General features: G+C 40.5%; 1 long non-coding RNA gene across 1 annotated transcript; it reads right to left on the bottom strand.

The window, feature by feature from the left end:
* Positions 1-5,500: 5,500 nt before the first annotated feature.
* On the bottom strand, positions 5,501-7,975 carry LOC310988471. The gene is made up of 5 exons (XR_014595487.1): positions 7,892-7,975; positions 7,515-7,628; positions 7,204-7,292; positions 6,484-6,675; positions 5,501-6,064 (listed from the first exon to the last, which is right to left on the bottom strand). It is a non-coding gene; the product is annotated as an uncharacterized lncRNA (long non-coding RNA).
* Between the last annotated feature and the right edge of the window lie 19,215 nt (positions 7,976-27,190).

The raw sequence follows: 27,190 nt of genomic DNA on the forward strand, positions 1-27,190 counted from the left end.
ATGGCATTACAGTATGATATACATTGTGCTGATTACAGGGAATACAATGTTTGCTATCTCCACTAAGTTTGCCTGATTTCTTTGTATTTGGACATTTCAAATGTTCCCTATCTATCTGAGGTGTGAACTTTTGTGTGATCTAGCCTGCTGTGTGTTTACACGCCTGCATATGGGTGTGCCTTTATCTCTGTTTGTCATACTCAGTTACTGGCCAGAGATAAATAATAGCACAAAGCCTCGATGCAGCACGGGCGCACATTAACGGAAAGATCAGAAGTGACAAGTGTCGAGGGCAGATTCATAGAACACAAGTGTGACAGTCAAGCTTGGGCTTGTTAGAAATTCACTTTTAACATACTTAAATGTTAGCAAATTATATCTCAAGACATTGTTTGATTTTATTCTGATATTAAGAACAATATTCCATTAATGACTACTTTTAAAACATCTTGAGCCATGCTGCAAAACCCATATGGCTGCAGGACAGCCCAAAACTCCCCCCTCTGGAGCCACATGCTGATTGATCATGGGTTATAGCTCTTGTATTCTCATGGGCTGTGTTGTTGAGCGAGTGATGAAGTCCCCGTCTTCCCTTTTCTGTCCTACATTAAGGCTTAGCGACAGGTTCCATCCATCCAGCCGGTCAATCATCATTTTCAGGTAATATCTCAGCCACTTTATCACTGTGGGGAATCTGCTAAGACTTAAACTGAGGAGCAATTTAAAGGAAGTTTGCTAACAGTCTAATCTAGGTTGAGATGAAAAATGTCAATATTTATTCTTGTCAAGGAAAAAAATGACAATTGTGAATCCCCGAAGGGAATGAGAGACTGGACACGCGAGCAATTTCAGAACGCACACAGTGCTGAAGCCTCGACACACACACACACAGGTGTGCACAGATCTCTTTGCACACACCACAAAAACCTTTTCCAAAAATGATAGCGGCTCATTGAGGGAAGGTGGCAGCACTGATTATCTGGAGGTATTCCTTGTGACCTGGATTTGGGGGTTATTAGGGTGAAGTGGTCAGACTGCCTAGTCCTCTTCTTCTCTGTCCCCTCCTCCCCTGCCTCCTTCCTTTCCTCCCTTCTTCATCGCAAGCCATTAATGCGGAAGCATAGCTGCGCCCGCATCTAAATGTTTCATTATGGCAAAAGTGGAGATACCAATTTCTTTGCCCATCTTCTCCCGACGCACTCCTCTCCCACTCACCCACCCTCCACCCTGAACCGAGGGAGGACAGCAAAGCATGACAAATTGAAATAAATGAGAGAGGAGAAAAGGTGGTGTGGGGACAATGCGGGCCCCTGGCTCCTCCTCTGGTCGGAAAGGAGAAAGATGCTAGGGGGAAAAAAATGATGGCGAAAAAAGGAAGAAAGGCTTAAGAAGATGCTGCCAAATACATCAAGTGAGAAAAGAGGGAGGGAGGAGTGCAAGAGGGGGCTGTGTGATGGTTAGAAAGAAAGATTATTTATCCAAACTATTATTATCATTTCACCACCACCTGTCCTCTCTCAGTCCACTGTTTCATCCTCCGTTCCCTCGCTCCACTCTGAGTAATGAGTGGCAGTAATTGGTGGATCCTATTGACCTTTCCAGCTCTTCATTTCTACGTGCGCGTATCTGTATGCATGCAAGCACACCACAGGTTCTTGCTCAGGTTATGTACATTACAATATTCCTTCTTATTCGATCCACCTCAGAAAGCACTCTTAATAATGTTTTGCTATGTAATGTGACAAATTGGGCCAACCCTGTCAGAGAAGAGGATATAGGCAATAATGGTGTCTAGTCAAACAGGGCTAATTGTGTCAAAACAATTCCACTCAGGTCAGCGTTACCTCCTGCTCATTAAGAAACTTTGGATATAATGACATTTTAAAACCGTAACTTGCTTTAAGGTTTATTGTTCTATTTTCCTTTTTCACATTGTGATTTTTATTGGACATAATTGCCCTGTACGTCTCTTTTAAATTGAGGCTTCTTTCCAAAGTCAGATGAACAACACATCAGCTAATACTAATACTGCAGATCCATTGATCTATTGGTTAACAAAATATTTGATCATGATGTCAATTCAAAAAGGCGAAAAGTCTAAGAAGATCACACTTCTTTTGTCTTTCCCAAGAAACAAAGCATCTTTTGAAACCATCCTTTGTGCTGACGTGGTCCTGCTCGGTTCAGCTTAACACCTCATCATTCGATGAAACCCGCGTTTTGGCGCTACAGCTTTTATTTCTGTGAAGTGAGAGAAATGTACAGGCGAGCGTTTCAGCCTTGGGAAAGATGGAGCTGACTTCAAACTGACTGTGCCGAGCGAGAAGTTAGACTTTGATATTTAAATTGTGTGAGCGCTGGAGAGACCATCTGTATCAGATTTGTTTTCATCATTATAGTCTTAAGCATACTCAACAAATACATTCAGGAGGTTAATGCTTGCCATGCTGTTTAAAGCGCATTGGGAAAAACTTCACCATTAATCAAAGCTCTATTTGTTCCCCTGAAGTGTATTTTTATGACTGTGGAAATCACAATACCGAATGGAATATTAACAGCTAGGTACTAACAGTACTAACGTAACAGTAAGGGCATGAGAATAAAACAACTGAGTCTGTACACAGTGACCTGGTTTGTCTATGTAAGGGAGCAAATTGGGGTTTTGGTAAGGGGTTGAAGTCAGATTGAAGGCTGGTTGTGTCAGTCATGAATCACCCTCTATCATCATATTGTAATCTCCCCCTGCATAACACAGCGATCCCTGCATACATTCCATTCCAGGTTTTTGCACCGGTGCTACAGTACAGTTGCTGCATCGTTCGAGACACAACCTGAGGAGGGAGCCAGACAGAGCTTGTTAGTCTGGAGTTCACAACTACAGGCAGAGGCGATTTTAGAGTCTGGTGGGGCCCTAAGCAAAAATCCCCAGGGGGCCCTCCAACCAGTGTTTATCACCATCATTTTATAAATAATCGAACACCAACAAAAAATTTATGAAATTTAAACTTTTTTTTATTACAAATGTCCAGTTATGGTGTAAGCTGGTGACATGTCGTCTTCATGATGGGCAGTTGTTGTTGTCTCACTGGAGGTTCAACTGATATGACAAAAAAACAAAATACAGTTTTACTTTAATTGATAATATGCCATGCCCTCTAAAGATTCTTATGACAATATAGGCCTACACTTACAGTTTTCACTGTCAGCACTGGGAGGAGGCACTTTGTCCATCTGTTGCTGTTGTCAGAAACCTAAATAATAATCCTGAGGGGAGATAAGAGAGTGATTTTTAATGTTTTCCTTGGGCATAGCTTTCATAGCAGCAATAGCTTGTTAACTTTTACACTTTCATATTATTAATAATAATAATAGGCTACTCACGTCAATACTGTAACATAACTTTACTATGTCACCCTGCTAGCTAGCAAGTTAATAGTGTTGTTACTTGCTGCCAAGGAGGCCAGCAGATAACGTTAAGTTACCTTGCTTTTTTTTTTTGTCACTTAACGACCGTAACCGAGTGGAGCACCAGAACCGCACGCACCGAGTCCCTCACTCCAGTGCAGTCCCACTCGCTAACGTTAACTAACTGTTCACCACTGGTCTGAAGCTAACATTAGCTGCTATTCAAGTGTCTCCCAGTTAGACTATTAGCATAAGTTCAACAGTTATTGGCCGCGTTTCCCAGATTCGATCTTTCTTAAGGACTTAAGAAGGCTCTTAAGAAGGGTTCGGCTAAGAAGGAGTGCTAAGATACGGGTGTTTCCCAGATGCGTTCTTAACTGCCTTCTTAAGATCACGCCAAAGAAGCTTCTTAAGAAGCTCTTAACGGGAGCTGTCCACCACCACAGTACTGAAACTGAATCAATCGATGCCAGGTAAATCGATTATTATATCACACGCCACCTAATACACGCATAAATCACACACAGTGACCAGCGCAGCTGCACTGACGGGCGATGAATAAACCGAAGACGGGATTTCCAAACATGGGGTTAACACAGGTCCCGGTGTCCGCGGGCCTGATTAGAAACTTCTCCGCTGTTGTTGTCACGTTGGTCACGGGCAGTGACGGACTGGCCATAGATGACACGGCACAGCCTCGTAAAGATGCGGCCAGACGGCTGCGTGACCATGTGATTGATGTGTGTGAAAATAAAAAATAAAAACGTGCGCAGGGGCTGGCTGGTTTACAGCCAGACCACTCTGGAAAAGAAAGTGGAAGCATTGCCGTGGTCTGGGTTCGAATCCACCCACTAAAATATTATTTTGGTGATCAACACGTTTTTCTTTTCTCATCATCATTAAATGATCAATGCAAGGCTACATATGTACACTGTAAAAAAAATTCCGTAGAATTTACGGTAAAATACTGGCAGCTGTGGTTGCCAGAATTTTACCGTAGAAAATACGGTCACAATGTATTACACATTACGGTATGCTGTTTTGGCAACCGTAAATTTCACAGTAGAGAACTGTTATTTGTTTACGGTAATTTGCTGTAAAAATAACAGTTATAATATAAACCTGTTTACGGTAAATTCTTTTAAAAATAACGGATATACTGTAAACCTAATTACAGTCCATCAGTGAAAAAACACGGTAAAACTGTAAGATATAGTACGGTATTTTATTGCAAAATTCACGGTAAAATACTGGCAGCTGTGGTTGCCAGAATTTCACCGTAAAAAATACAGTACAACACATAATGGAATTACAGTTTGTTGGCGTAGATTTTACAGTCAGAAAATGCAAATGGTAAATTATTAAGGAAATAACCAATTAAAGGACAATTCCAGGCGAATTCAACTCGGGGGTGTATTTTCCTATCATTTTAGGTCTAAAAGAAGGAATCTTAAGATTTTCAGTTTAATCGCTCCTGTTTTGCGGTAGTTGCGTCTGTCCCCGCATCGCCACGGCAGCAATGAATGGGAGTGGATGTAAGTTCCGCTGTTTAGGCTGTTTCCATCCCTCAAAGCCGCAATTTTTTTCCACAGACAGCGTAAGATGGAGACTCAAACATGCACCGAGAAGTTTATTTACTTCAAGCAAGCCGACATGTTTGTAAAACTAGATCTAATTCAAAGTCTCCCAGAGTCTTGCGCGAGCCCGAAGTTGCAGTGCTGGTGTATTCAGGTGCAGTTGGAGCTATCGTTTGTGTCATAAACACAGGAATACCAACTCTTGACTTGCTTCAAGTGTACATTTTTTTCCACAGACAGCGTCAGGTGGCTACTCAAACATGCGCTGAGAAGTTTTTTTTTACTTGAAGCAAGTAAAGAGTTGATATTCCTGTGTTTATGACACAAACTGTAGCTTTCCTACTGCACCTGAACACACCGAGCACGGCAACTGGGTCTCGCGCGAGACTCCGGGAGACTTTGAATTAGATCTAGTTTTACAAACATGTCGGCTTGCTTGAAGTAAATAAACTTCTCAGTGCATGTTTGAGTCGCCATCTGACGCTGTCTGTGGGAAAAATTTGCGGCTTTGAGGGCTGGAAACAGCCTAAACAGCGGAACTTACATCCACTCCCATTCATCGCTGCCGTGGCGATGCGGGAACAGACGCAACTACTGCAAAACGGGAGCGATTAAACTGAAAATCTTCAGATTCCTTCTTCTAGACCTAAAATGATAGGAAAATACACCCCCGAGTTGAATTCGCCTGGAATTGTCCTTTAAGCCCATTGTAAACCAAAGTACAGACTATAATTGATAAACTTTAAGAACCTCTCTTTGCATATACACATTCTCTGTGAAAAACAGAACTTGTCCAGTATACTCACAAGGCAGTGTTGACATCTTGAAAAGACAGTGTGTGTCCATACATATGAAGAAGGATAGTCCATGATAGAAGAAATAAACATAATGAAAAAAGGAGCCACTTGCCCTGTGTTGATCAACACTAATGAGTCACTGAGTCCAGACTTGGCTGAAGAGGGCTCTTAACATATACATGGTGTTCAAGAAACTGGAACTTAAAGCATCCAGCAGTCACCAGTTCTGCTTGAAGACTCATATATTGTCCATTTGGTGTCCACTGTAGACTGGCATGATCCTCTCTGCAGCCAGAAAACAGAAACAAAGCAAAGGTTAGATTGATGCAGTGCCTGAGCATGGTGCCTACAGAGATAAATTCAGCCTTCTGTTGTTAAACTGAGCTCCAATGAGCTATACATAGAATGAAACCAGCACTCTGGAATATAGTTTTGCAGGTCATCAGGAGTATTTCATTTATTTTATTGTATTAGTGTAAAAGGTAGAAACTGTCACTTTTCAGGACTAAATGATCATCAGTATTTGTTTCACCCTTGTCGAATTGCAGCCAAAATCCTGAATCCTGTCCGTAATACTGATTTTTTTTCTACTGTATGTTTGTATGAAGCTGTTGGCACCGTGCATTTGTGGGAGATCGATTGAGTGAAGTTTGAGTTATGCTTGCATCTACTCATTTGCTACACTGACATAAACCATTGCTTACCTCTAATTAGCCTTGACAAGACTGGTGTTTGAGTCATTGGGTCCAGACTTGACTGAAGACAGGTGGGACAGAGTCTCATACAGACATGGTACAATGTTGAAGAAACTTTGGGCAGGTGTTGTCATCATTCCTGCTTGAAAATTCACCAGCAGTCTTCAATCAGGTGTTTACTGTGGACTGGCATGAACCTCTCTGCAACCAGACAAAGAAAGACAACAAAGAAAACATTGTTAATGATAATGATAATTATTATTATATAGCACACTGTTGCAAAGTGCTTCCTGCAGCAACAACAACAACAAACAAAACATTAATAAAAGAAGTTGGAACAGAAAAAAAAAAAATGGTGAATGAAGAGTAGGTTTAAAAAATCTAATAGAAAGGCCAACCAATAAATATGATTTCAGGAGGCGCTTAAAACAGTTAACAGATTTAGCAGATCTAATAGATTGAGAGAGATTGAGGGAGAAACTGTGGAGGCTACAGCTGAAAACACACAATCCTTTGGATTTGACATTAAATCAGTGATTTTGATGTTTTTTTTTAAGGATAGTTCCGAGGATTTATCCTTAAGGAACTCCAGATAATAGGGTAGTAGACATAAATGGGAGACATAATTATTGATGTGGCCATGTAAATATTTGACAGGTATGAAGAAACAAAAACATTTAGGCTAACGGCAGCACCAGTTCAGAAGCCTATCAATTTAAATGTACTCACTGAAGCTGAGTGTTGATAACGCTGAAGATGTACTGGCCATGCCACATTCCTGCAAAGTAGGCTGCCTTGCATTCTCCAGCTGCACCATGCTGAGGAGAAGGTAAAATGATTTTGTAGTGTTAAAAATGTGTACAACTAAGGATGGGATGGTTCTGTACGAATATAGTATATGTTGAACACAAAATGAACTCATGTAACACTTCAGTAATAATGATAATGGACAGAAGTAGCTACATGGATATCTGAACAAGGCAGTTTTAGGCTGGTGTATTTTCCCTCTTCCACACAAACACAGTAACACATAACTTTACCTTAACAGTAATGATGTTGGCCTCCCTTAGGAACTTCTGCACCTCCATGAGAGCAAGGCTCCTCTTCAGACCGTCTATCTCCATGTGCTAACGTTAGCTTCCACATACTTTACTCTGATTAGAAAACACAAAAACTCTGGTTACTCTCAGGTCCTGTCTCTCACGCTAGTCTCATGCTATAGTAGTCAGCGTTATTAGCTTAACGATCCACCGTTAGCGTTAGCATAACGACCGTTATCGTTATTAGCATAACAATAGACCGTTAGCTGTATTAGCATAACGGTCGTTAGCGTTAGCCTAGCCATCGTTAGCGTTAGCCTAGCTCATGTGCTAAACGGCCAAAGTAACACAAACCATGCTCATTTTTAAATACTTACAGTTCATCTGTAGCTTTTCCACGGACAGTTGGTATCGATCCAACCTGAGAAAGTCCAGTCCGATCCACCGACACTCGTTGCTGAAGCAGTCAGACATTTTTGCAGACTGAAGCTGGGGCATTTCCATCAAAAATAAAATTAATCCACTTTACTTATGTCGTCTTTGGCTGACAACAGAGCAGCTTGGTTGTAACCAGGTTGTAACGGCGCTCCGGCCAAAAATAAGGATCTTGGTGGCGCGCAGCAAACCAACCGTTGACCCAACAAATGGGTTACTATGGTTACTGCTGGGTCACCTGTAGGTCACCCAAGCCAGAGCTGACTCAAGCTTCTTCTTTTTTTCCTTTTTTCTTTCTTTTTTTTTTTTACTGTGTGTAGGTATGTTATGGAGACTACATGTTTGTACAATAGAGATGTTTGTATTTAAAAAAAATATATATTTATGTCTAAACTCTTTTGCACATTTATTCTGAAATATATGTTACATATAGGCTATTACATGTTATTTTGACTTAGTATCTTAATCTTATCTTAATTCTGTTTTGACAACATGTAGTTTTTCTATTGCATTAAGTGCTTCACATCGACCCGAACAATGCCCACGTGACCACAGCCTGTCCTGATACCATACTTTTTAACATTCTACTTTCTATAGAAATGATGGTATGATTTAATGGTTGTGTACCGTAAATTTAAACGTAAACACCAGCAAAATCTGTAATTCAGACAGAATGATACCGTCAATTTTACGGTAATTACACGCTTGTGACATTATGGTATTTTACCGTGAATTTTGCGAACTTTTTACAACATTCACAGTAAAATTCCATATTTTCTACTTAGTAAGACCGTAAAATTTAAAGTTATTTACTGTATCTTGATTTACGGTAATTCAGTGTATTTACTACAGTGATATACTATTTTTGATTTTACGGTATTTTACTGTTGCTATTTGACAGTTTTTTACCGTAATTTCTACGGACATTTCTTACAGTGTATATAGGCTACATATATATTTAGGCAGTGGAGTGTTAATGCGTGACAGTCTTTTTGGTGCCAGTATAACATGGCACAGGAGGATCAGTGTCACGGCTGCCACACTCCGTGACACTGACCCTTGCTTGCGATGCCCCCACCACACCAAGAAGCTGCCCACTGTGTAAAAACACGATGAAACAGCGACACTAGGGGTTGATTTAAGAACGGTTGTTTTTGATGATCATGCAGATGATCAAAAGTTATGATGAATGATGATGATTAATTTTATTTGTGTGCCTGATGTGCAGAGCACATGTTATTCCTCATATTTAGTTTATTATTGTTCTTATTTTATTTTTTATCTCTTTATTTTTTATTTCGGCACATAATTTAATGTTTTAAACATACGATGTGCACTGTTTAATATCTTGCTTAGTGTGATATTGATTTGCCTTGAAAACGTGAGCGTTGGTCGCTAAGAAGACTCGTAAGAGTGGGTCCGCTCGATCTTACATTTCCTTCTTAGTGAAAGATCTTCTTAGGCTAAGAGCGACTCTGGGAAACACGTTCTTCTTTCACAGCGCTCTTAAGAGCGCTCCAAAGAAGATCTTAGCGCTAAGAGCTTCTTAACAAATCTGGGAAACGCGGCCATTTACTGTTCACGTTACACTCTGCTCCACTTACCACCACTGTCTTGCATTATTTTTTACTTCAGCCTCTTTTTTCTTCTCGTCTTGCTCCCAGGTGGACTCTTCTTTTTCCCTCGGCTTCATTAGAAACTCCCAGTGATAAGGTGCATCATACAGGTTGACGTTAGATGGGATCAGGTCCGGAGAATGACATGGGGCCCCGTTAGGGGGGTTTCCCAATGACATGTCATTGCAAATCGACACTATACGACGATACGGGGAGGGGGGTGCGGTCACTGCGGGTAGCGCATTTTGAGAGATTTCTGTCGATAAAACTGCCCTCTGGCCCCGACCCTCAGGGGCCCCCTGATGGCTCGGGGCCCCAAGCAGTTGCCTGCCTTGCCTGTTCACAAACTGCGCCTCTGACTACAGGTGTGTTGTTTGTACAACTTTTGCCTAATGTTAGCTGGAAGTTACATCGTTTCCATCGATTCAGTGGTGGCGTTAGAAATGGTAGAACCCCAGGGTTAGAGTAAATCCTAGTATAGGCCTACCTAGGTGAGGGGTAAACCGAGTAACTTTAGGGTTAGGGGTAAATCCTAACCCTAGAATTAGGGTCTTTCAGTCTTGTATAAAGTACTTGAAAGCAGTACTTGAGTAAAAGTACAAGTGCCCTCGCGAGATTTGCTGCGAGATGTTCTTCCATGAGTGACAGGTCACAGTTCGCTGAGAAACACAGCTCCACACTACCATGGTTTCATATATGACAGACGACAGTCAGGTGGATTACAAGGGGTTTATTATAACACAGCAATGGCATGGGTTAGAGTCAGTCTCGGGCCAATCTGAATCATAGCAAGATCCTCTCTCTTCTGTGCTCAGCTCAGCAAACCAAAAAAAACAAAAACAATTCTGGTTATATAAAACAGAAACAAAAAAATATTACAGTGATCGTATAGTGTATATTGTTCTATAAAACATACATTAAAACCCGCACATAATCCATTATATGGCTTCAAACTGAAGAACACATTCAACATTCACCATGAGGTAAATACACAAATAATTCAGATGTGGCATAGACCTACACACTAAATTCAAAGCTAGTAAAATTAATGAGCCATTTAACTGAACATGTAAAGAAAAACAGTTCACACAGGCATAATTTTCAATAAAACCATCATGAAAATAATATAAAAATGTACAGTACATTACTTGCAACACAGCAGACAACACAACAATGGCATGGGTTAGAGTCAGTCTTGGGACAATCTGAATCAGAACATGTGAAATGAAAGCAACATTTAAGCTAGGTTAGCTTCACTAACAAAGTCTCCAAACAACGCATTATGGGCTACAAATCATAACAATGCTCAAGCCAGTTGGCATAAAACACCACAAAAACCGTACACAGTAATATATTAAAGGAATAGTTCACCAAAAAATGAAATTCAGTCATTAGTGACTCAAAATGCATCTGGAGACCTGGGAGGCTGGTTCGTAGTCCAATGAGATAAATAGCGCCCGACACAAAAACGTCCATAAAACTACACAAAAACCATTTCATATTCCTCCACACTGCTCGTCCACTGCAATCCATATTAGTCCAGAGTTTACTCAAACCTGTACTGAATTTGCCTCGGGCACGCTCTCGCATTCATGCAATGCACGTGCATCATGCCCGACACAAACAAGAAAACTACACAAAAACCTTGAAATATTCTCGCTCGCGGCAATCCAAGTGTCCTGAAGGGATATAGTCCAGAGTTAACCCAAAACGACGTCACTGAGGCAAGTCCAGTCACGTCCGTGTGCGTTGCCTAAACGTAAGAGCGAGCACCAGGCAAATTCATTCATTCAAATTCATTGACCGTGAGTGGAGAATTGGTGAATTATAGATTTTGAGTTAACTATCCCTTTAAGTACAGTAAGTAACAAATTATTTGTACTTTGTTACTTCCCACCTCTGCTTGTCCTGGTCTGTTGTTGGTTTTATGTCTCCAGGTAGGCACTGAATGGATTTGTTAGCCCACTTATCCAGAGTACACTCAAAATCCAAAATCCAACTTTCTACCTCTTTGGCTCTCCCCCTTGTGATTATCTTTAATTTATACCCCCACAACATGGAACATTCACATATGGGCTCACAGGCCCTGAAGCTACTAACTGCACACACATTGAGTTGGTATACATCTATCAATTTTATTATTTGATTTCTCTGTTACAACTTTGCACACCCACTTTTCCTTGCATGAAGTCATTGGTGCTGCTCAGGCGCCTTGCATTTCAGCCATATTCAGTTTTCTCTTCTCACCTACTTCTGCCTCCTAGCATTAATATCCCATAGTTGTTTAATTGAAATACAACACTGGCTTTCTCCATCTCTTCTAATCTGTCATTAATCTTATTTGTCTCATATTCACATTTCTTCACATTTGGTGGGGAACAGCCAGGAAGGTACAAACAAGCCTTTAATGTTCTTTAGATGTTTATTGGTCTTGAGACAAACCCATAATGTGACTTTTTCTTTTAAAGTAACAGTCTGTCTCAGTGGCACATGAACCATACAACCCAGTATTTTCTTTCCCCTAGAAACCTTATTTGCAGGTATTATACTGTATCTGTATTAAAGACACACTAATAATGACAGGTGTGATGCTACAATGTAACCTGTGTATATACTTTGTGTATTGGGGAAGAATTGCAGCCTAATATAATGTATTCGGAGCTTGAAAGGTGCGACAGGAAGAGAAGTGGAGGGATGTATTTTTGGATCAGAGGTGATAGTAGCCTCTTTCTTTATGAAAAGTCTTCACCCTCAGTCAATTATTGCACCATACCTTTCCCTTTTCTGCTTACTCCACACCTAAGTACCCAGCAGTGACAGCTGGAGCACTGGGAGGATTGGTGTAAATGTGTGAAGTTTGTAAGTGCTTGTCTTCAACTACACCGCTGATGCAAGACACTGGAAATACTCTTTAAATTATACTCCTTTTTTAAAATCTGTTTAACAAAACAGACCTGTTAGGTGACTGCATTAAAACAGTTTATTTTAAGTCTTACAATGTCACAAATCCATCTATCTTTGTACCTAAATCTACAGTATGAAGATGTCAGCTAAGTGTTGCTATGTGAGGAGACGTTTGGTCAATAATAAATGTACTTTATAAGTGAGATCTTGTTTTCAGCTCATGTTTCCTCCAGTGAGAAATGATTTTGAGCATATGGCCCTTATTAATGTTATGTTTATGAATTAAAATGTAATCAGTAAAATGTCACGTTCCATCTTGATCCCACAACTGATGTGTCCCTTGGGGCTTTACAGTCCTGTTAGCTCCATACACACTCAATAGCCTGTGTATGTGTTTGTATAAATCAAATTGTAGGGAGAACAATGTTTTAACACAGTCGCGTTATTAGGGACAAAAAGCAGGTTCCCACAAGGTAAATCATTGTAGGGTTATAGAAAAACTAGAGTTTATTAGACCTGGGGTGTTTCATTTTTTATTTTTGACCATTGGTTTTGTCAGCTACAAAAATACTGGTCTCGCCAAAATAATTACTGACATTTCAAGACATGGAGACAGACATTGCTGAAAATTAGTCAAACATTAACAGACACAATCGGTGAGAGAATCACGCAGGTTGTAAACAAGCTGACAGTTTAGTCAAACCTTTTAGGAAGAGAAATAAGTGCAAACTAAGATTCTTATCCAGGGTGTGTGTCTACACATCCATAAAGGTTTGCAGAGCTGGAGATGTGTGTGCTTAAGTTATACAGACTTCCTCTGCAGACAGACAGTAGACTGAACATTGGGCATCTGCGTCGTAGCACTGGTCTATAAAGATTAGGGATGAAATGAATGAAAAAGCCCAGTTAGCTGTGAGAGTTTTGCTACCAAGGCAGAGTCTGTCAGAGGTGATTGCTCTAAGACTACAAGGGAAACTCTGCTTCCTCTAAAATGTCAAAACATAAATGGTCAAATATGAACTGTTGTGTTTACATTTCATTGACTAAAAATGTGTTAGAACACATTCAACATTGACAAATTCATTAAGAATCAGCTAAACCTGTTTATGCTCAGCATCCATGGACTTCAATGGAGCAGCAGAGAATCGTTTTTTTTTTTGTTTTTTTCCCCCACTGCCACGAAACAAGATGGTCATTGGATAAATACTTGCAATTTTATCCCTCCCACAGATGCTCAGGGATATAGATAAATAGTAGTGCAGACTTACTGCTAAGATTAACTCATTGAGTGCCGTGCTCCTTTCCAAAGTTTTAGTCAAGTGTACCGGCAATTTAGACCATTTTTGACGATTTTTGTAGAGCCACAGTGTATTCTATATTATTGCCATCAACACATACTGTGGCTCATTTGAAAGGTGAAACTTTATGCTTCAAATGACCACAAACCGTTTGTTTCTGCATGCCTCCATTCCTGAGAAAACTCAAGCTAAACATGGCTGGTTTTCACCAAAATCCCTCCTTTTTTTCTAGAAAAGGAGATACAGCGTATTTTATGAAAGGTGCTCTATTTGTGCCTGTCGCTCTTCTGACACTCGCATATCTGGATCAAAGGGCTTGTGTAAGATAAATATATACAACAATTGTTGTTCTATTCACAAAACCACCATCGGGGCGGGGGGGCGCCACTAAACAACAATAACACATTAACAGAAAAGTTGAAAGAAATGGTAGAAAATCCACATTACGGTGGTTATTTTACTTGATTTTGTCTCTTTCGTCAGTAGATTTCTCCTAAATCTACAAAAAAATGTACATGCTACTGTGACATACTGTGCTGTGCTAGTGTGCTTGTTGTCTGACCCATGCCATGTCAGGTATCATTGTAAAGCTCCTTCCTGCTTTGCTTGAGAGCAGACGCTTCACTCCTTTGCTCTCCGCTTCACTCTCTCTTTTCTTTTTCCATTGCAATCTTTTCCTCTTGAAATTTATTTGTATTTTTTCCTGGATACCTACATATCACTGGGAGCCTAATTTATGATAGTTACTGGAGGCTACGACTGTTTTTTAAACTGTTTTACCCTGAGAGTGTGGCTTATCAGCAGCAAAACCCGGCACTGTTGTGACCGGGATTGAGGAGCTCAGCTAACAGAAGCTAATTAGCAGCAAGATGCCTCCCTTTTCCACGGAGGACTACCACAAACTGCTCCAGAAGATAGCAGTACTGGAAACAAAAATGCATCGGCTCGAAGTGAACGTGGAGATAAATGGACAATATGGAAATGATACTACTCTGCCGATATTCCAAAACAGTGAAAGGGAGCAGGCTAACACAAGGCTAACGGGCACAACCAAGGCACGGCCGGAGCCAGGTGTAAATGGGAGTAAATCAAACAGTGCTCCCTGGAACTCTCTTGGTGCAAAGCCAAAGCACCACAAAATACCTCCCTCAAACATGGGAAGACGATTATCAGGCAGAACTCAGCACCCGGAGATGGATTACGACACCGAGTGGCCTGCACTGCCATCACACAGGACTGTCTCCTCAACCCCAAAACCACGGACAAAACAACCACGGACCAAGGCTACGAGCAAACTGCCCCAAGACACAGGGATTCTACTTGTGAACAGATATGCTCCACTTTCACAGGACCCAGACTCCCCAAAAGAAGGCTCATCTCCCAGGACCAGAGAAAGGTATGAGGCTAAATCTGATGCTAAAGGGATACAGAGAGAGCTAACCACTGGGCCTCAAACACTGATAGTGGGTGACGGAGCTGTGAATGACATAAAACGCTTTTGCAGCAAGAACAACACCAAGGTACTGTGTTTTCCCAATGACATGGTGTCTGATGTCTCAAAAAAGATCCTGAAGATTGTTGCTGAGCATCCAACATTGAAATCGCTCATCATACACACAGGAGCCCTTGATGTTGTGAAGCAACAATCAGAGCTATTAAAACAAGACTTCATGGAACTGATAAACAAAGTTCAGTGTTCAAATACTGAGGTGTTTTTCAGTGGACCTCTGCCAACAGTTCGGCGAGGAGATGAGAGATTCAGCAGGCTGATGATGCTGAACAGATGGCTTAAAGATACATGTACTGCTCAATCACTGAACTTTATTGACAACTTCAACATCTTTTGGGAACGCAGGCACCTCTTTAAGGCAGATGGATTTAGCCTTAACAAGTCAGGAGTACAGCTGCTAAGTGCCAACATCTTTTACTTTTTGCGTCAGGCACCAGCAGTCCCTGTCAAGGACAAGGGACAAAACAATCCAAAACAGCAGATAAGACAGTGCTCTGGTGAGGGCGCTGAGATAAGGATTGACAACGGAGGACAGCAGACTCAGAAAGAACCTGCAACGTCATCATCATCTGCACCCCAGCAACTGGATCATCCACCAGCCCCAACAGCGTCATCATCTGCACCCCAACAAGTGGATTATCCACCAGCCCCAACAACGTCATCATCTGCACCCCAACAACTGGATTATACACCAGCCCCAACAGCGTCATCATCTGCACCCCAACAAGTGGATTATCCACCAGCCCCAACAACACAACACGAGGAGTCTCCCTTAGCCCCAAAAGCCCCAAAAGGAGAGTCTCCCCCGGCCCCAACAGGAGACTCCCAACATTCAACCCCCCGGACCCCATCCAGCCCCCAACTCTCTTCATCTAGTCTTGACTCCCCATTTCTGGATTTCCCTGACAGGATGAAGAGCTTCATCACTAGTGGAATCCAACTAACACCACGCCAGGGTCTCACATTTTCCCCCATTAACCCCCCACATCGTCCACCCTCTCCCATTCCACCGCGTCAGAAACAACCCTCGACCAAAAGCAACCGAGCCCCCCCACTTCCTCTGAATCATCATATCATTGAGTCTGAATGATATGTGCCGGGTCCAGGCTGCAATACTGATATCAAGAATGCTCTTTCCCAGGAAAAGTCAGGGCCCTATGGAGTTCAGGCAGCTTTCTCAATCCCTGTGGTGACGGGTAACAGAAAAGTGATCAAACTGGTGAGAAATAAAAAGGGTTCAATTAAATCTACCAATCTAGTGAGTATAGCTTGTCAGCCTCGAAACTCACCAGTGTCTCCTGTTATCTCCACAAGGTTAGCGCTACTTAATATAAGATCACTAGCCAACAAATCCTTGTTAGTAAATGACATCATTATGACCTATAATCTAGACTTCTTACTTCTTAGTGAAACATGGCTAACTGAATGTAGCTGTGCTACCATTCTCAATGAGGCTGCACCAACAAATTTCAGTTTTATGAATAAGTGTCGAAGTGGTAAGAAAGGCGGGGGAGTTGCTGCCATTTTTAAATCTGTATTTCAGTGCAAGGAAACTATATTTGGTGATTTTAGCTCTTTTGAATACCTCTTTTTTTTAGTAAAGGGGGATCCAAAAGTTCTCTTCCTAATTATTTACAGACCACCAAGATACCCAGGAAAATTCTTTGATGAGTTTGCCGAACTGCTGTCAGTTATCTGCACTGACTACAACTTTTTTATCATAACAGGGGATTTTAACATTCACATTGACAATAACATGGACACAAATGCCAAAGAACTTTGCTCTCTTCTTGACACTTTTGGCCTCTCCCAACATGTGAAAGGGCCCACACACACCCGAGGCCACACTCTGGATCTGGTTATCTCTAGAGGTGTTGACATTACTTCTGTTGATATCAAGGACTTGGCTCTTTCTGATCATTTCTGTGTGTTCTTTGACTTACAGATAACTCCGGACATGCAGTTACCCTCTGTATCTGTTAGGAAAAGGTTCATAAATGAGAATACCAGTGTTAAGTTTATGGAGGCTATAGTCATGTCACCAACTGTGAGTGCAGAGACAGTTGATGAACTCCTGGATAATTTCAACTGCAAAATCTCAAATGTCATTGATACCATTGCACCTTTTAAAACTAAGATGACCTTGACCAGACAGAGAACACCATGGAGGAACACTTTGATGGTAAAGGCTCTGAAAACAGAATGCAGGAAAGCTGAGCGTAAATGGAGAAAAACTAAACTTCAAATCCACAATGACCTCTACAAACAAAGTCTTTATAATTTTAACCATGGTTTATTCAAGGCTAGACAGCAACACTTTAATGAAATGATTAATAAGAACATCAACAACACTCGTGCTCTGTTTGCTATGGTTGATAAGCTTACAACCCCCCCAAAAGAGATAGCTTCAGAACTCTTTTCCACAGAAAAATGCAATGAATTTGCTTACTTTTTCAATGAAAAAATCAAATCCATAAGGCTAAATATCAACACAAATCAGCAAAATAATACAATGATGCAATCCCTAAAATCACCTAGGAATAAATCAACTGTAATATCAGAGTTTAATACAGTTGACCAAAAAACCTTAGAAGAAACAGTTCAGCATCTTAAAACATCGACATGTTGTCTTGACACAATACCATCTGACTTTTTTAAAACTATTATAAGCTCTGTCCAAACAGATCTGCAGCAAATAATAAATTGCTCACTTCAATCAGGCACGTTTCCTAAACCCCTGAAAGTAGCTGCCATCAAGCCACTCTTAAAAAAGAGAACATTGGATACTACCATTTTAACCAATTACAGACCCATCTCAAATCTTCCCTTTATAGCCAAGATCGTTGAGAAAGTGGTTTTTAATCAACTCAGCAACTTCTTGAACTCCAGTGGACTCTTTGACAAATTTCAATCAGGCTTCCGACCTCACCACAGTACAGAAACAGCTCTTATTAGAGTGTTAAATGACATAAGGCTGAACACTGACTCGGGCAAGGTGTCAGTTCTGGTCATGTTGGATCTCAGTGCTGCGTTTGACACTGTGGATCACAGTATACTGCTGGACAGGTTGGAAACCTGGGCAGGACTCAGCGGGACAGTCCTAAAATGGTTCAGGTCCTACTTAGAGGAACGGAGTTATTTTGTGACCATTGGTAGTTATCAATCCGATCGAGTGGCTATGACATGTGGAGTTCCTCAGGGGTCAGTCCTTGGACCCCTTCTGTTTAACCTGTATATGCTGCCTTTGGGTCAAATTCTACAGAACTCTAATGTCAACTATCATAGTTATGCAGATGACACACAGATATATCTTGCACTGTCTCCAGATGACTGCAGTCCAATAGAGTCATTATGTCACTGTTTAGAGCAAGTCAAAAATTGGATGAGCCAAAATTTCCTTCAGTTAAATCAAGAAAAAACTGAGGTCATTGTTTTTGGAAATAAAGAGAAGAGGGTTGCTGTCAGTAAACACCTTGAGTCACTGTCTTTAGAAACTAAAGACCAAGTCCGAAACCTTGGCGTGCTGATAGACTCAGATCTGACCTTCAACAGCCATATCAAATCAGTCACCAAATCAGCCTTTTATCAACTTAAGAACATATCCAGAATTAAGGGTTTTATGTCCCAAACTGATCAGGAGAAGCTGATTCATGCTTTTATCTCCAGTAGACTAGACTACTGTAACGGTCTTCTGACTGGTCTCCCCCAAAAAAGTATCAAACAGCTGCAGCTCATTCAGAACGCTGCAGCTCGAGTTTTAACCAGAACAAAGAGATCAGATCACATCACCCCGGTTCTTAAGACCTTACATTGGCTCCCAGTCAGCTACAGAATAGATTTTAAAGTTCTGCTACTGGTTTACAAATCACTGAATGGTTTAGGTCCAGAATATATGAATGACATGTTAGTAGAGTATAAACCCAGTAGAGCTCTGAGATCTACTGACTCAGGTCAGATAGTGGAGCTCAGAGTTCAGACCAGACATGGTGAAGCAGCATTTAGCTGTTATGCTGCACACAAGTGGAACAAACTACCAGCAGAACTGAAATCAGCCCCAACTGTGAGCACTTTTAAATCCAGGTTAAAAACATTTCTCTTTTCATGTGCTTATAGCTGAGAACTTAAAACTTTATCTTTTTTTCTTTTCTTTTACTTTTATTTGCTCTTGCTTTTAACTCTGTTTTTAGTGTTTTGTTTGTTTTTATTCTGTCTTAAGCTTCTTTTTTTTTTTTAAATGTTTTGTCTTTATGTAAAGCACATTGAGTTGCCTTGGTATGAAATGCGCTATATAAATAAAGATGCCTTGCCTTGTCTTGCCTTGCCTAAAGCTCCCTCTCTCCTAAACAAGTATGTATGCTCCAAAAATTGTAATTTCCTTTTTATCAGCAACAAATCGTAAAAGTATGATTTACATTAACAATCTATGAAATTTTACAGTACAAGTCTTTAAAGGCCATTTTCTCAAAATGAGTTTGTCCTCATACTCTGAACCCGGAATCTCCACTTCAGCAGCACTTACAGACACCAAACCTTCCAGTTTCATTATTGTCTATATTCTGAAGGTTTTTCCAGAGGGGTTTGTTGATATATCATTCAAAGCCTGATTTATACAACATTGTATCCCTAGGGCAAAATTAGATTTTTTTTAGGGCTCGTGACAGTATTTTCTCATTTACAGAGTGATAAAAAGAGATATCCAAAATCCCCTCTACAAAAACCTCTGACTCTAATATGTCAACAAAACAAAACAAGAATTTTGAAAGGGGCTATATCCATTGTTTAGATTTTGGTTCTGGAAATGTATGCAAATTAGCACATATTTCATTAGATATTGCCTCATTTACATATTTAAACATAACATTTGACAAAACTTGTAATACAAAAAATATTTGTCTTAATGTAAGTGATAAACTTGGGAAGTTTCATGGTGATATGTGTTAGTTAATTAAAGCACAAGCCATAAGGACTTGAAATGAGGGCATAACCACACAGGAGATAAAGTTAGCGTTGTGGTGATTAGGTATGGTAGCTTATCTACTATCCCTCTCAGTAGAGTTGTCTCTTACTGATTCACCACCATTGTTCTCTTTCTTTTCTGCCTCCATTCAACCACAGCTCTCACCCATTCATCTCCACAGTGGCTTTTCCTTGAAACTATGGTCCACTTCACTTCCCACCCATGATACACTTTTATGAAGCACTCTAATTTCTCTGCCACTGATTCTTCTCAACCCCAAAGTCTTTAATTCCCACCGTCTTCATATTCATCTCCCTATTTCTCTCTGTCTTTTCACGACTGGGGTCATCCGTCCCTTGATTTTTTTTTTTATGACAGCGGCAATGAGACCGAAGAAGCGACAGTGGCACAGACAAAAAAATAATAATTTCCCCATCTCCAACTTTAATTCACACTTTAAAACATTTTCTATCAATATGCAGCAAAGGATCAGGGCCATTAAACCCATGCAACAAATCCAGATAATAATTCATTTTCTTACAAAGGTAAAAGCAGAGCAAAACATAATTGCTAACTGTGGGACCCTGAAAGGAAATTACAGCCTGATGCATTGTTGAAGGCTGAAAACATATTTTATAATGTGAAGTATTTTTACACAAACACGCACTTGTGGTGAACACAGACGGACAACAAATGTCTTGGCTGATTAAACTACTCAAAAACACCTGGACCTGGTCGACCTGCCTTCTTATTCATATACCAAAGATTAATAGTAATAGAAACAACAAAAACTTGTATGCATCCCATACATGTAAAAAATAAATAAACAAAAACAAAATAGACCTCCACTGGCTTCCAAATATCCTCAACATAATGTTGTTGTCACAAAAAGATCACATCCACATCTGGACAGAACTAATTACTCAAAGTGTAAGGCAAATCAGTCCCAAAGAGTCCAAATAACTCCCAAATGTTAAAACAGTCCAGTAACTAACAGAAATCCCCACAGGAAGCTGTTCAGTCTATGGAGAGTTAGTTTGTGGCCTAATTCCACACAGGTGAGACGCCCGAGCCCAGCAGGTAAGGCACACGCCAATCATCACAAGGCAAGGCAAGGTAATTTTATTAGTATAGCCCTTTTTACAAACAATTTGTCTCAAATGGCTTTACAAGACATCATACAACATCTTCTGCCCTTAGACCCTCACATTGACTGAGAGAAAACTTCCAGAAAACCTTTTTACAGGGAAAATTTGGAGAAACCTCAGGGTGAGCAACAGAGGAGGGATCCCTCACCCAGGACAGGCAGATGTGCAATAGATGTTGTATACTAACAAACACATCAGGAAACATCAACTAAACAATACCCCCAATCTAATCACCACAATGCTTTCTATAATAGGCAGACTATTACAATTTATTTTCCCAAACCTCATCTTTGCAATGATGTCTTCTTTTTTTTCCTTCCACTCAGGGGAGTGTCCAGGAGGAAGCCTAACCCTAATCCCAAATAATGTAAACTGACTCAGAGCGATAGAGCCAGAGTTTACCTGAGCCGAGCTATCCTGCATCGTAAACTAATTTAGATTTCTTGATCTACTGATCTTATTCTTTTGATCATCATCCAAAATTCAATACCAGAGGAGAGGATTGGAACACAAGCTGGCTCATCTCCTTCTTCACCACAATGGTCCTTACCAGTCAATCCACCTGTCACAGCCAAAGTGTAACCGACAGCTAAAGCCAAGCTTTCTAGGGCTTTAGACAAGAAGCCATGAATTGTTCTGACAAAGAAAAAAAATCAATAATCATCATGAACTGTAAATAATTTAATTCCTGTGATGCTACCTGAATGTCAGTGTTGAGAGATGTGGGAGTGGGTGGTGCTGGGTAACATCTTGCAGACTTGCTCAGTCCAGCAACTGTCTTTTGGAATTGAACAGCACACGCTGTAGACAGAGCATGTGATCAATGCTGACTATGCTCAGCTGTCAGACTCATGTAGGCTAGCTGCAGTGACAACATAAGGTAAGGTATAGGCACGCCCCATTAGTTATGGCACACCTACATTTGAGAGCCCGGTGTTGACTAAGAAACCATGACTGTGATGTCTGCTCCTGCAGCAGTCTAGTAACCATTATATATATAAACGCCGCATTGAGCGTTGAGTTGTAGGCTATGTCAACATCGCCGCCATAGGATGTGCCAAACTGTAGAGATCGGCAAGCAAAAGCTGTGCAAAACAATTCTTCTCAGAGGGTTTTAACTTTTTTCAAATGGTTTTAGTTTACACACACACGCAACCTTATATAGATATGTGTGTTCTTCATTTGTTGTACAGCTGTATACATGTAGATATGCATGTCTGGACTTCAGTGTGATTCTTACAGTGACTGGTGATAAAAACGATTTATCAAAAGGGAACTACAAGTCTGGTCCCATGTAGTTTTTCGACCCTAAAATAATGTTTCTAAATTCATTGAAGTGGTAGAAAAATGGTTAATAGGATGAATGGTACCACTGCTGCAGCCTGAGTGGGGTTGCGTCGGCTGAAACTGCACGAAGGTGTATGACAGAGTTTAGGCAATAGCATAGGTTTTGGTGCAGCTGCTCGTGTCACTTGTAAGGTTTATGTTGGTACTAGTTTGACAAAAGTGTCACTAGTTGCTGAAAAAAGAGTGAATAGTGTGACCAGGGGCTGTATTCACAAAGCCTTTTATCTTACCGCTAGGAGTGCTCCTAACTCGCACTAAAAGTTTTTACGTAGGAGTTTTTTCTTAAAAGCTATTCACAAAGCTGCTGAGACCTACTTTTACTAAGGATAAATCACTAAGAGCAAACTAAGAGTCACGCCCCTGGTGACGCCCCGTTGCTATGGATTACGTCAATTCTCGTGCACGAATTCGAGGCGCTCAACACGGTGATTGGTTGTTGAGTGCCGGCGGCGCCCCCCCTCCCCTCCCCTCCCCTCCTCCTCGCCGCCGGCCGCTCCGCTCCACTTTTTTTTTTTTTTTTTGCCGTCAGGTCCGACGGGGCTTTTTAGATTGCTTCGAGTCCAAACCACTCTCTCTGCTGCCGAGTTGGGCTCTGAACTTTCTGTCTTTCTCTCTGCCATCTGCATCTTTCTGCTACAGTTTTTGTCGCGTCTCACTTTCTGCAGTGTGACGCTGTGCAAATGCAATGAGGGTCAGTGCGCACACTCGCAAAGCAGCCGCTGGTTTTTTTTCTTCCCACATTTTAATATTAATTTTCACATTCGTTGACAGCCCTAATATTATATGGTGATCATAATAATGATGAGAAAAGAAAATGCATTACCCACATTTGTGGCCTATAGCAGGATTTGAACCCAGACTAACAATAAGTTTAGTTTACTGGGGGAGCAGCCTTATCACATGAGCTATTACTACTAACAGATGTGTGTGTCTAGCTCACCCACCAACTTTTAAAAAATATTTTTGGCTCACATCAGCATGACTGCATCGCAGCAGTCGCAGTCACCTCGGTCCGACCGTTGTGACGCCTATACTGCCCTACAACGGAAGAAAGGGGTAACTCCTCAGAGTGCAGTTCTGAGAAAAATGAGTTTAAAGTATTTTTGTTGTCCAGTCAACTGTATTGAATTTAGGATTCTGAAAATTGGTCAAATCCTTGCTTTTGCCAGTAGAAGTCTAGCTGTGTAAAAATATTCAACTTAAACTTAACCTTTCACCCTTATTTTAGAGTTACCTTTGTCTATCTGTGCATTGAGGTGAAATATAAGCTGGCCATACAACGCAAGAAAGGGGTAACTCCCTTGATTTGTAAAATGGTTGCCGATCACTATGAGATTATTCACAGATTACTCACAGATACTCTATTATAATAATGATAATCTTCAAAAGCTAATGTAGGAGCACAATAACATATAATATATAGATCAATACAATATAAAATTTAGTTTTAATTATTGTGTATATGTGTATTAACGTGTACATGAAAATACCTTGACAGCTCGCAACATATTTTTAAGCCCGATTGGTATTGTGTTACTTACTGTGTACTAAACTTAACCATTTCTCTTTATTTAATGTTATATTATGTTGTAACTAATTTTTTCAAAGCCAATAACAGATACTGAAACAGTAAAAGCAACAGTTTTGCTAAAAAAATATGTATGAAAAAAAAAAAAGATATAAGTTGAAATGTGTACCATTTAATAAGATATTCATCAATATTGACAACAAGACATGGGAATACAGTATATTATTATTTAATTCAGTACAGAATATTCAATTTCACAGACATTAAACTATATACAATCAATGCATAACATCAACCACCCTCTGCAGTCTGCCTTCACACAGAAGAGGAGCACATTCGGTGAGAGACTGCTGTCCCAGTGGTGCTCCACGGACAGGCTGGGGAAGTCTTTTGTCTTAACAGATACTGAAACAGTAAAAGCAACAGTTTTGCTAAAAAAAATATGTATGGAAAACATTGATAAGATAGAAGTTGAAATGTGTACCATTTAATAAGATATTCATCAATTTCGACAACAAGACATGGGAATACAGTATATTATTATTTAATTCAGTACAGAATATTCAATTTCACAGACATAACGTTTATAAAACAAACATAGACCCTATAATCAAACTTCAGAGTCATTAGAATAATAAACAAAGAGTGCTATTGTGAACCTACCAACCCACTATTTATAAGATCTAATGCATTAACATTTTCAGATATTGTGTTCCTAAAGACAATGGAAATCATTTTTCGAGTAAAGAACAACAGCCTTCCAGCTTGTATCCTTCAGTTATTTAAATTAAGAAAAAGAAACTATAATTTAAGAGGGTTATTGATTTTTGAAATGTGTAAAGTGAGAACTAATATAAAATACAAATGTGTTTCAGTCTTAGGAGTAAAAATGTGGAATAAACTCAGTGAGGAGTTGAAGACATGTAGTTCTTTGTTGAGTTTTAAGAAAGCCTTGAAATGTAAAATAATGAACAATTATAAAATACAGTAATGATTACTTTCATCTTATTATTTTGGACTGCTGACATTCTAGGTAATTTAATTTCATAGAGTGTAAAGGATAGGCAAATATAAGCCTTGGGCTTCAGCCTATTCCCTTTTCGGTCACTGTATGATATATTTTGTGTGTGTGTGTGTGTGTGTGTGTGTGTGTGTGTGTATGGTTGCAATTGTGTATAATATGTGTTGGCTAAATTGTCCACACAGGATGGTTGATTTTGATGTTGGTGTTGTATGACCGAAATAAACAAATTCCAATTCAATTCAAACTATATACAATCAATGCATAACATCAACCACCCTCTGCACTCTGCCTTCACACAGAAGAGGAGCATTTAAAAAAAAGGAGATAAAAGGTTGCACAATTCTCTGGTGGGGAGGGGGGAGGGAACTGAGGATACAGAGACATGACATGGCACTACAGAACTTTATGGTGCACTAGAGCACTTTTGAGCAGGACTAACTAATATTATTTTAACTTGTTTTATTTATCTATGAATTATTAATATTGATTCTGTGGCATGTTTTTTTATTGTGTGAATGAGCAGCTGACCAATGTGGAATTTCCTCCGGGATCAATGAAGTTGCATCTAAACTAATCTAATAATACAAAAGAGTATCCAAATGCAGTACAAAACGAGGCAGAACAATTTAGCCTACTCTTCTTGAGAGATGGTGACAGGCAGCGAGCACCAGAACTGCCTCCTGGTGGATGGCATGAGGGGGCAGAGGGTCTTGACGATGTCATTTTTTACAGACACCTCAATGCCCTTATCCTCTGGCCTCCAGGCAGTGGGGATCTGCAAGAGGTATTTGTTTTGCAGGAAGTCACACTCTCGAAATTCCTCCTCCCCATGTGCGCTCTTGGTGTACATATACCTGTACCCACGCCGAAACTGCAACACTTTTATTTCAGCCAGTTTGGGCACTCTCCTTCCCTTCACAGTGGAGTGGCCATCCATCCAGTTAAGGACATCTTCATTTGCCAACTTGACCACTTCAACCTTCTTTGAGTTACTCTCCCTGACCACTGAGAGGAAATCTTCGAAGTCGTAGACCCCTCCTCCTGGTCTGTACTTCATTTGTAACTCCACGCCATGATGTACACTGTCCGCAGACATGAAAGTGTGTCCAGACTCAAAATATTTCAGTGTAATGTCCTCTGCCGCAATGGTGTCAGAGTTGACAATGGAGACAAGAGATGACAGCAAGCACCAGTTCTTATTCTGTGCGCTGCAATTATCCACCCAGTAAATAATGTGCTTTGCATCCCTCTCCCTCTTAAGTGCAGCAAAGTACGCCGAGGTGACCTCCTTGGCACTCCGACCAGCGATCCCATCATGCCAGACCACTGAGAGGTGTTTTCTCCCTTGGACTCTCCCCACGGTGGCAAAGGTTTCGTGAAATGTTGTGAGTCTTCGCGTGAAGACAGCTGACTTCACGCCCGGCATCCGAGGGAGCATTATGACTTTTTGCATGTCCACGCTTCTGATGGTGGTGTCTGGTGGAACATGCATTTCAGCGTCGGACCGGTACTCTGCTCGGCTCTCTCTTGCTGCGTTAATATGTTGCTGCCACCGCTGGCAACTTTCGCAGGTCTCCCCTGCATGTTCCTCCTTCATGTGTTCCTCATGTAGCAGACAGCCCTCACACTGCTCCTCACCAAGCTTCGCGAAGCTGATCTTTTTCTTTTTTACCACCCTCCTGGAGAATATAATAAAATTGTATTATTATAATGGTATATTTGCTGATGTTGGAATCAAAGGAGGAAGGTGCACACACATCCAAAAGAGTTAGCAGGTGCAGGACAGAAAAAATCTTTTCTAATTTTTCATATTTGCTGATGTCCTCATCAATCCAGCATTTTACAACTACAAATTAGTCTGATAAATATTCTATGACCAACATAAACACTTATATGAATATGAATAATA

Source organism: Trachurus trachurus, assembly GCF_905171665.1.
Source record: "Trachurus trachurus genome assembly, chromosome: 7".
Taxonomy (NCBI): Eukaryota; Metazoa; Chordata; class Actinopteri; order Carangiformes; family Carangidae; genus Trachurus; species Trachurus trachurus.